This window comes from Otolemur garnettii, unplaced genomic scaffold (genome assembly GCF_000181295.1).
Source record: "Otolemur garnettii isolate 467f Iridium unplaced genomic scaffold, OtoGar3 scaffold00026, whole genome shotgun sequence".
Taxonomy (NCBI): Eukaryota; Metazoa; Chordata; class Mammalia; order Primates; family Galagidae; genus Otolemur; species Otolemur garnettii.
In genome coordinates, this window is record NW_003852421.1 from 10,227,310 (window position 1) to 10,239,065 (window position 11,756).

Below are 11,756 nucleotides of genomic sequence, written 5' to 3' on the forward strand. Positions count from 1 at the left end.
GCCGGCCGCCGCCTCCCCCCTCCCACCCCGCAGCCGGCGAATCTCCTCCCACTTCACTTCTTTTTGTTGTCGTCGCCCCACCTCCCCACAGTAGGGCTCCTCCGAGCCCAGGCGCTGCTCCGAGCCCAGGCGAGAGTAATCGAGCCCCGCTGGGGCCGCCACGAGCCCGGCCTCGGAGCGCTCTGGGACCCTCTGGACCGGGTCGTGGGTCGTGCGGCGGGGCTCGGGCTCGGGGTGGCCCTGGGCTCTCCCCTCCAGCCCTGCTGCGAGTTCTCGCCCCAGTCCGCCTGCCCCCGAAAGGACCGTACTGCTTTTCCTACTTCTTAGCATGTAACACCGTAACACCCTTACGGACTGCGCAAACGATTTCTGAAGGCAAAGTCTCCCACTTAAAATAGTGACTGTTTCGTGAGTTAATTTTATGAGGCCTACCAGTGAACTTGGAGTGGTAGAAGGTGTCACTAATAAAGGTTGGCGTGTCTTCAAAGAACAGGAACGGGAGCTGTATGAATACAAGATTACAGTGTATATTTAGGAATGGCTTCTAGAGACGTCAAAAATTTTATAGACTCATTAACTTTCATAACAGACTTTTTAGGTAGGAAAGAATTATGCCCATTTTTTAAACAAGGAAATATTCACTGAGGTCAGCAAAGTCAAAAATAGGACTTCCGACTTTGCAGTTCCCAGTAGAGTGCTTGGTCAACTGCTTTGGCACAACTTGCCAAGTGTTGCTCTCTGACCCATCATAATACTACTATTTTGTTTTGACCACTTCCCTTTGTTTAGCTTATCCTTTCCCTAGCTGGCAGAAATCAAGCTTTAAACGTGAAATAAATTCTAACGCTTTGTTTGCTTCCAAAAGCTACTGAGATGGTTAATTGTTGGTCAAATAAGCAAGGAATGTTTGGCTGAAGAGAGAATTACTTCATTTTGAAGAAGGTAAGTAAATGGTGATTTAATCGAATACCCTCAATGTTTAGCCAAAACTAATTAACATTTAGCCTAATTTCTCCCTCAATTACCCAGACAACTAGATGCCCTGTTGTTCTTTGATAAAAAATTTATCCGATAATTTTGACCTGTTGTTTGACATTCTTCACACCATTGTACTTTAAATCACATGATTTCACTCCACTTTTACATTGTTCTAAAACTTTCATTTGTATTACAGCGACAGTGAGTCCAAAGTAAACCAAGCTGTCACTGTAAGATAACCATGGCCGAATAAATGGACTTCACACATCATTAAACTTTCTTAAATGGCCATCAAGCATTTATTAAGATTGTTTTCTCTCAGCACAATTAGAAACCACTCCATTCTAGAACTTTCCATATTGTAGTAATACTTGAGGGAAAATACAATTGTTTGACATTTCCTTGTTTGTTTTTGTTTGTTTGTTTGTTTTTTGTTTTTTTGTTTTGAGACAGAATCTCACTTTTTTGCCCTTAGTAGAGTGCTATGGCATCATAGCTCACACCAACCTCAAACTTCTTGAGCTCAAGCAATTCTCTTGTCTCAGCCTCCCAAGTAGCTGGGACTACAGGCCCCACCACAATGCCTGGCTATTTTTAGAGGTGGGCTCTCGCTCTTGCTCAGGCTGGTCTCAAACCATGAGCTCAGGTAATCCACCCTCCTCAGCCTCCCAGAGTGCTGGGATTACAGGCATGAGCCACCTCACCTGGTCCTTGTTGGAAGTTTTTTATAAAAGTGACTGGTTGCTCTGCAAACAATCTCAAGAAATTAATTATTTCATTTGTGGGGGAGAGTGCTGTGAAATGGGCACTTTCTCATATGGAAAGAGGTAGAGAACACCGATAACATCGTTTTAGAAAGCTATGCACTTAGTGATATTTATACAGACACATAAAGGAGTTCATGCCTTTTGACTTATCTATTCAGAAAAAAAAAGCTAAGCATTAAAATCTAAATGTGGAAGTGCTTTAGGTCTAAAAATGTTCAATAAGAAGTATTAATGGTAGATTAAATATGGAAGCAATTAAATGCCCAACATGAAAGGACTAATTGAAGAAATTATCATATATACCACTCAATGGAATTAGGGGTACAGGAGCATATTTGTGCCATTTTTTAAAGGGTATCCTTTTTGGGCAGTGGAATTGCTGAAAGAAGAGGCCAACCAGTTAAAAAAGGAATCCCCTTCTCTTGACTTAGTCAGTGGCTCTCAGACCCAATTTCAGACCCACTGTTTGAAGGCTCCTTGCACAAGGATATCCTGAAACAAGTAATTTATGGCCCCTTAGAAAAATGGTATTAAAGACGTGGAAAAATGATTATGGCATACTAAATGAAAAGAGGCTGCATAATAATTACAGCACTGCCAAAAATCATTACCAAAAAGACATGACAGAAAATCATAAAATACTTCTATAAAGGACAATTGTAATGTATAATAAAAGCAAAATTTTATTAGGAAAATATAAGAATTGCACAAAGAGATATAAATGGTAAAAATCCATTAGCCATGAACTTATCCACACCATTCTTGAAAGTATGTTTTCAGTCTTTACCATGTGTTGCTACAATATTCTATATCTAGATCTGTTGGGTTTCTCAGTAGCAAACAGTAGGAGCCAATTCTGGCTCTCTTAAGCAGAAAAGGAACTTAGTAGAAAGATATTGAATAGTTCTCAGAATTGATCAGAAGGCTGGACAACCGGGCCTTAAAACAAAGATCAAAGGAGGGCAGGCAGCATAAATGGATTGGCCTGGGCCCTACTACTGGTCATAGAAATGACCACCAGATGCCTCCTCACCACTTGTACTCTTACCTCTCTGACCTCCAGTCTTCAGAGTTGATAAGCCCAGATTACGTGCCCATACTAGAGTCTACCAGCAAACAGAGATTCCCAGATTACCCAATGGCTGGGTTATAGAGATACTAAAGTATCTTCACCTCAGGGTGAGCTTGGAGCAGCAAGAGTCCCTGGAGCTTGTCCCTTTGGGCAGTGAACAGTCTCTTGGGTTTGGACTACCATATGCATCTTAGCATTTTCTGTACGTGGCATGACATGATAGAGTTTAGAACATATTGCCCTAGTGGGAAAAGGGCCTCTGATTCCCACAGTAGCCGATTTTCCATACCAGGAAAGAGGTTCAAGTACTGACCAGCATATCAGTCAAGGTCTATGATGATATCCTACTGGGTACTGAAAAATGTCCTGGCAAATGTGTGCCTAGAGTTATAGTACGATTTTAGGTCTGAATAAGTTCCCAATTGCTGTAAAACAAATCAACCCAAACTCAGTGGGTTAAAATAACATTTATTACAGTTTCTGTGGGACAGGAAGCTGGCACAACTTCTCTGGGTCCTCTGCTTCAGAGTCTCTCACAAGCATTGAGAGTGTCAGCCTGGCTGCAGTCATCTCAAGACAACTGGGGCTGGGCACAGTGGCTCACACCTGTAATCATAGCACTCTGGGAGGCTGAGGCAGGTGGATTGCTTGGGCTTAGGAGTTCAAAACCAGCCTGAGCAAGAGTAAGATCCTATCTCTACTAAAAATAGAAAAGCTTGGGTATTCTGGCACACGCCTATAGTCCAGCTGTGCAGGAGAATGAGAGAGCCCAAGAATTTGAAATTACTGTGAACTATGATGCCATGGCACTCTACCCAGGGCAACAGAGTAAGAGTCCATCTCAAAAAAAGTTAAAAAATAAAATTTAAAATATGTATTTTTTTAAAAAGACATTAACTGGGGGAAGAATCCACTTCCAAGCCCACTGACACAAATATTGGCAGGATTTGGCTCCTCAAGGGCCTTAATTCCTTGCTCGCTATTGGCGAGAAGCAGCCTTGGTGCCTTGCCACCCAGACCCCTCCAACCTGGCAGCTTGCAAGTATGAAAACCAAGAAGGCACTAGTAAGGGGACAGATGTCATCGGCTTTTGTAACCTAACCACGGAAATGACATCTCATTGTTTTTACCACAATATGTTCATTAGAAGTAAATCACTAGGTTCACCCCATCTTTGAGGGGAGAGGATTACACAGGCCATGAACACCAGAAGGTGGGTGTCTCTGAGTGCCATCTTTGGAAATCAGCTCTCACAGAGTTCTTGTGATTTCCAGTGCCCCTGGGGGACTGCACCTGCTGCATTCACATCTAATATAGCTTCCAGACCAGAGACAGGCAATACTTTTCTGTAATAGGTTACATGTATGGTACTTGTCACTGCAACTACTCAATTTTGTCATTCTGAGTAAAAAGTAGCTACAAACAATGCATAAGCAAACAAGTGACTTCTCTGAAAAATTCCAAATTGCAGACGACACCAGTGCAGTGGCAGGGCCCAGTGGCCCATGGGCCCTGGGTTGGGAAGCCATGTGCCTTCTCTGTAGGCTTTGACTGGGGCTGATGCTAAGACCACAGAGGTCAAGGAGGCAAAGCCTAGAACAAGAAATGGATGCTCATCACCAAGCTAGGCCTCCTAGTCACGGACACAATGACCGGGTCCCTGGAAGAGATCTACCTCTTCTCCCAGTACATTAAGGAATCTGAAATCACTGACTTTTTCCTGGGAGCGTATCTCAAGGATAAGGTTTTGAAGATTAAGCTGGTGCAAAAGCAGACCTGCACTGGCCAGTGACCCAGATTCATCAGGGACCACAATGGCCACATTGATCTGGTATTTAGTGCTCCAAGGAGGGAGCCACTGCCATCTGAGAGGACCCACACCAGATAGTCCGAGGTAGAAGATTTGCTTGAATTTCAAGACCGGCCTGAGCAAGAGTGAGTCCGTCTCTACTAAAAATAGAAAAACTAGCTGGGTATTGTGGTGGGCACCTGTTGTCCCAGCTACTTAGGAGGCTGAGGCAAGAGGATCACTTGAACCCAGCAGTTTGAGTTTGTTTTAAAGTAGGCTGAGGCCATGGCACTCTAGCCTAGACAACAGAGTCAGACTGTATCTTAAAAAAATAAAATAACGAATAAAAAAGACCAAACAAGAGTCTTGTAGCTACAACATAGGGAATTTTTGTTTGTTGAGGTAAACTCTCACTCTGTTGCCCTGGGTAGGGTGCTGTGGCATCAGAGCTGACAGCAACCTCAAACTCTTGGGCTCAAGTGATCCTTTCAAGTAGCTGGGACTACAGGTGCCCACCACAATGCCTGGCTAGTTTTTCTATTTTTAGTAGAGATGGGATCTTACTATTGCTCAGACTTGTCCCAAACTCCTGAGCTAAAGTAATCTACCTGCCTTGGCCTCCCAGAGTGCTAGCAGACAGTGAGCCCTCATGCCTGGCCCAACATAGGGTTTTTATTACAAGAAAAATAAAATGAATTTAAAAAAACACAAGGGTGTGACTGTGATCCAATAAAGCTGTATTTAGCGAAAATAGGCACCTGGATTTGGCCTATAGGCTGCAGTTTGTGATCCCTGTTCTCAACCATTACAGATACACATTCCTTATAAGCCATTCTGAACACTAAGTGACAAGACTATGTCATTAGCAATGAAATCCCAAAAGTCAATAACTTCACTTTATTACCAGCAATATGGGCTGCAGCCAGTGTCCTGCATCACCAAATGCCACACGTGGATAGAGTCAGGATATGAATGAAAAATGGCTGAGCAATGCCAGGAAAATATAGCAGCAACAAGTCTAACCTGGAGATAATTCTCTGACAGCGTTTATTAAGCATCTGTCTATTCCATATGAAAACCTGTGTTAGGTTTTGGACAGGGAGTAAGGAAAAAAGGAAGAAGGATGGCAGAGAAAAACAGGGTAGTATGAAACCTATTCCTTCAGTGAATAGAGTGTAGTTGAAGAGGTAAGATTAGTAGAGTCATCCCTCAGAATCCTCAGGGGATTGGATCCAAGATCTCTCATGTATACCAAAATCCACAGATGCTCAAGTCCCTTATATAACATGGTGTAGTATGTGCAAATAACATACATTCATCCTCCCACGTACTTTAAGTCATCTCTAGATTACTTAATACAATGTACATATTATGCAGTTGTTATAGTATTTATTTAAGGAATAATGACAAGGAAAAAATAGTACATGTTTGGTCCAGATGCTACCATTGTAGTCCTAACTACTTTTTTTTTTTTTTTTTGAGACAGAGTCTCACCATGTCACCCTCAGTAGAGTGCTATGGTGTCACAGCTTACAGCAACCTCTAACTCTCTTGGGTTTAAGAGATTCTCTTGCCTCAGCCTCCCAAGTAGCTGGGACTACAAGCATCCACCACAACACCCGGCTATTTTTTGGTTGTCGTTGTCCTTGTTGTTTGGCAGGTCCTGGGCCGGGTTTAAACCCACCTGCTCTGGTGTATGTGGCTAACGCCCTAGCTACTGAGCTACAAGTGCCAAGCCCTAACTATGTTTTTAATTCTCAGTTGATTGAATTCAAGGAGTCAGAACCTGCAGCTACAAAGGGCTGACTGCACACATGAATTAGAGCAGTGCTTCTCACACATAAATGTGGGGATCTGCCAAATTGGACCTGAGATCTGCATTTCTAACAGGCTTCTAGAGGATGCTGCTGTTTCTGCCAGTGGTGCATGGACCAGCTAAACAGCAAGGACTGAGAGAACTGCCTGATGCTCTTTAGGCTCCAACGAGTCCACAATCAGTTTAAGAAAGGTCTGATGAGGGAGGATTCAGCATCAAAATTTGCATACTGTCTTGGACAGAACACAGGGGTAATGCTGAATATTACCACACATCAGAGATGGTATTCCTAGGATTCAAAGTTCAGGATGAAAAGGGTCTGCAGGACCACATAGAATAACACAAATGCACTATTTCATGTTCACGTGTGAATAAAAATAGTTATAATCAATTATTCACAATATAAAATCTATGTGAAAAACCAGAAGCTAATTTTAGAAGAAATTGTGTTTTATGTATCTGTTCTAGAAGAATTTGGACAAAAATTACAATTTTGGCTGAAATTGCCTACATTAACAATTATTTAACAAGTTCACTCTCAATCTCATTCTGACTGTCATCTTAATTTTCCCTTCCATTTTTTCTAGACCACTGAAGCTTTTCTTTCATTTGCCAAAGCTCACATGCTTCCTTCCATCCATACTGATCTCTGTGTCCCCTCTTTCTTGTTTCTTGATGGTTAATATCAAAAGTGCATTCAGAATGGAATAACAAGGAGCAGATAGCAAGAACTCATTTCCTCCCTCAGCACTACTGGGTCAGTGGACAAGTCCTTGATGGAATCATGGAATGATAAGACTACCCCAGAATTTCTCTAAGCGCTAGGGAACGCCACTTGCAGGCCTAGGAAATACTGAGGGTTCAGTGGATTCTATATGATGCAGGCAGTCAAAGGCATAGTTGGGAAAGAAGGGATAGGGGAAAGTTAGATGAAAGACAAAAATAGCATAGAAAGGGCGATGCCTTTGGCTCAGTGAGTAGAGCACCGGCCCCATATACCTGGCCCGGGCCAAATTACAACAAAAAAAAGCTGGGTGTTGTGGTGGGCACCTGTAGTTCCAGCTACTCACGAAGCTGAGGCAAGAGAATCACCTAAGCCCAAGAGCTGGAGGTTGCTGTGAGCTGTGATGCCACAGTACTCTACCAAGAGCAATTAAGTGAGACTCTGTCTCTAAAAACAAGTAGCATAGAAAAAAAATAAAAGAGAAGGAAATGATTATCCTTAGGACAATGATAAATAGCTCACCAAAGTGCCAAATATCACTGAAGGTCATAACTTGCAGCCCACCATGAGTTAGCCCCCTGCTTCCCCAAGTGGGGTGCATTCCGTTGATCACCTATTGAGTGCTTATTCTATGCAATACACAGTGCCAAACACCATGTGGGAAAAAGATTTTAAAAAACTTAACATCCTTGCTCTCGAGGAATTTATAGTTTTGTGGGATATAAAGTTATTTGCACAATCAGGTTTTGAGGATAGAATATAAAAAGTGCTATAATAAAGACAAAAAGCACCATGGCTATTTTTCTAATATCCCACGAAAAGTAATTGTTTAGCGTCACTTATTAGTATAAGTAAAGTGAATCAAGTCTTCAATCTAAGTTTCTTTGTGTCTAGATTACAGCATGGGGATAATCAATAGAAATTGTTTTTTTATCATTATGGTCCTCAAAGAAGGCCAAATCTGCAATCTGCAGTCCTCCAAAGGCCAATTTCATAGGTCACTATTTGTTCCATCATGGTTACATATCATGTTATGCTTGGTAATTAATTTTTGTAAGCACTTTTATTTGTTTTCCTTAAGGGCCTTCAAAGATAATACAAGGAGAGACATCCTGGACAATATGTGAGATTTTCCAAAATTGTAATATTTCAGGTCAGGTGCCATGGCTCACACCTGTAATCTTAGCACTCTAGGAAGCTGGGGCGGGTAGATTGCTTGATTTGAGTAGTTTCAGGTCAGCCTGAGCAAAAGTGAGACCTGGTCTTTACTAAAATTAGAAAAGCTAGCTGGGCATAGTGGCTTATGCCACTATGAGTAGTAATCCCAGCTACTCAGAAGGCTGGTGCAAGAGGATCACTTGAGCCTAAGAGTTTGAGGTTGCTGTGAGCTGTGATGCCACCACACTCTACCAAGGGTAACAAAGTGAGATTCTAGATTCTGCCTCAAAAAAAAAAAAAAAAAAGTATTTCAGAGATGTCAGAACATCTGTATCTTAAGAAGTGGTATAAATAGTAAAGCTGCGTCAAAGACTTCCCTGGTACTTTTCTGCTTTAGCTGTAATTAGTTTATTCTACAAATATTTAAACTTAGAAACAGACATCGATTATCTAAAGAGGGGTGGTATTTGCTGTAGAAATACTGCTCAGTCCCTGAATGTCACCAACAGTTCTTCATATGTACCTTATACACATATGAAAATTTCCCATAGATAACCGTTCTTTCACATTCTTAAGAGGCCCGGTCCTTTCTGAATCCTTAAACTCCAAGTCACATGGTAGAATATTATGCTACCCCATAAAAGTCAACAAGTATAAAGAGAATAGTCTACATGGTTGGAGAACAAAAAAGCCACACTGCCATGTGTCCGTTTGGTGGTTGGCCAGGCTGCTTAGTCACCAAGGGCATGTTTCCATATAGTGCATTAGCTTTAACACAGCACATGTGTGCTACAATTAGTGCTTGGTGAAATTATGTCAAGAACCTTCTGGATTTCTTCTAAAGCAGTGGTTCTCAACCTTCCTGATGCCATGGCCCTTTAATACAGTTCCTGTGAGTTCCAACCCATAGGTTGAGAACCGCTGTTCCAAAGAATCAAGATTGTTGAGTAGTCAATCTGAGTGTAAGTATACAAGTACTGCCCTGATCCAGATTCTTTAAGTACCTACACCCCTCTTTATCTTCCTATGATTATACACAGACACACCATTAGAGGGTCACACTATGATAATCCGAAAGTGGCCCCCCCAAAACATTCCACATCAAATCCCTGAAACCTGTGAATATGACCTTAACTAGAAAAAGGAGTTCTGAAAATGTGACTAAAGTTAATGATATTGATTGAGATAATCCTGGATTACCCAGGTGAGCCCTAAATCCAATGACAAGTATCCTTATAAGAGAAGCAGAGAGATTTAAGACAGCAGAGAAGTGTGTGAAGACAGAGCAAAGAGAGATGCGGCCACAAGCCAAAGAATGCAAACAGCTACCAGACCTTGGAATATGCAAAAAATGGATTATCTCCCATGAAGCAGGGGAAAATGTAGCCCTGTGAACTTGATTTCAGACTTCTGGGCTCCAGAACTGCAAGAGAATAAACTGTTGTTTTAAGCCACCAAGTTTGTGATAATTTATGTTAGCCCTCCTAGGAAACTTAACAGTACATAGACAAACTTTTTAGATTATGGGAGAAAATATGTACAAAGTTGTTAGGAAGATTAAGTATACTGTGTACTGTAGAAGCCAGGATGATGAAACAATCCTATTTCCCTCAGAAAAATGAAAATGATTTTTATTTGAATGTACTTGTTTTTATAAGATACAGAGCTCTGTGGATTTGTAAATGTTATACCTCAGTGAGACCAGTCTAGGCTCCTTATTTGTCGTCATAATTTTATAGATCATGCTTGCACTCACTCTTTCTCTCTCTGGGTTCTGACCACATTTAAGTAAAGGAAGCGGTTATGCAAGCACTCTGGCATGATGGAAAAGTAATTTTATGATTGAGATATGAACTTAAATGGCTCTTCGACTGGGCAGAGGCATAATACCATAAAATTGCCTTTAAGGAGCTATTAGAGGGTCACTGTGGCTGCTGCAGCTCAGGGCTGTTACTTTTTTTTTTTTTTTTGAGACAGAGCCTCAAGCTGTCCCCCTGGGTAGAGTGCCATGGCATTACAACTCACAGCAACCTCCAACTCCTGGGCTCAAGCGAGTCTCCTGCCTCCGCCTCCCAAGTAGCTGGGACCACAGGCGCCCGCCACAACGCCTGGCTATTTTTTGGTTGCAGCCGTCATTGTTGTTTGGCGGGTCCGGGCTGGGGATTCGAACCCGCCACCTTAGGTGTACGTGGCTGGCGCCTTAGCCGGTTGAGCTATAGGCGCCGAGCCAGGGCTGTTACTTTTTAACCACTACATGCCTAACATCATGTGTATTATGCTTTAATGACCATTTAAAAATATGACCCCATAAGGATACCTTTGTAGGCTAGGTTAGGTATCCTGTTTCAGGTTTCCTAGAAACAGAGCCTAAAATGGGCTTTCTGTACAAGTGATCTTTTGAGAGAGTCCTCTCAAGTGCAACCTGAAGAGGAACAAGGCAAGCAGAATAGTGCAGAGGTCTGGCATCAGCCTGACCCCATGGGGAGCTCTGGAGTGCATATATACCATGTAAATGTCCCACCTGGGTTTTATATCCTGTATTAATCACTCAGCAGCTGCAAACCATGTCCCTCCCTGGGGTGGCATAACATCTTGGGCATCTCTGAGCAAGGAGGCTTCCTCTAGGCTAGGCCATTTTCTGGAGGAAAGTGAGGTTATGAGCTGTTGGCAACCCACAGTCCCAGCAGCCCAAGATGGGTGCACTGGCTGGTGATGGGAACTGCTCAGGGCACCCTAAGGGCATCTCAGGATGCAAGGGCTCGATTTCAAATCGCGTTTCTAATCACACAGCTGATCATTTCTATGATGCTATCTGCCTTAAGAAAATGCTCTGAAAGAAAAAAATCCATGGCATTACTGACCAGTGTTGGAATTTCACGTCTTGCAAATTTATCCAGCAAATATGTTCAAATTGTAATAGGTTTAATCTGAGAAGAGGGTCTTTTGGAAAGCGAGTCTTAGGTAAAGTACCAGTTTTAGAATACATGTGTAAGTAGAAGCCCAACTCCCTAAGTTTGGCTCTGCTGCCATGCATCGGTACCGACCACCACCATGTTTATTTTCATGGTCCCTGTGTCTCTTTCCACCCTGTGTGGATCACATGAATGTCTGCCTGTGTCAGCATGGTTTATCTTAGTCTGTAAGGTCCCAGTAGGTGCAGGCCATATCTATTTCTTGTCCTCAATGTGATGTGTTGCACAATTATGGGCTTAATAACCACTTCTTGTTGATGCTGCAGTGTAGATACAACACTATTTGCTTTTAGATGATGACAATGATATTCTATTTAAGAACTGCTCAAGCTTTAACCGTATAACTAAGGCATCATCCCAAGCAGGACTAGCAAATTCAAATACTTCCCAGGAGCCTGACAGATAATGTAAAAGAGGGAACCAGGTCATGTATAAAACAATAGACTAGAAAGCATACGGGAATTCATATCTAAATGTTTG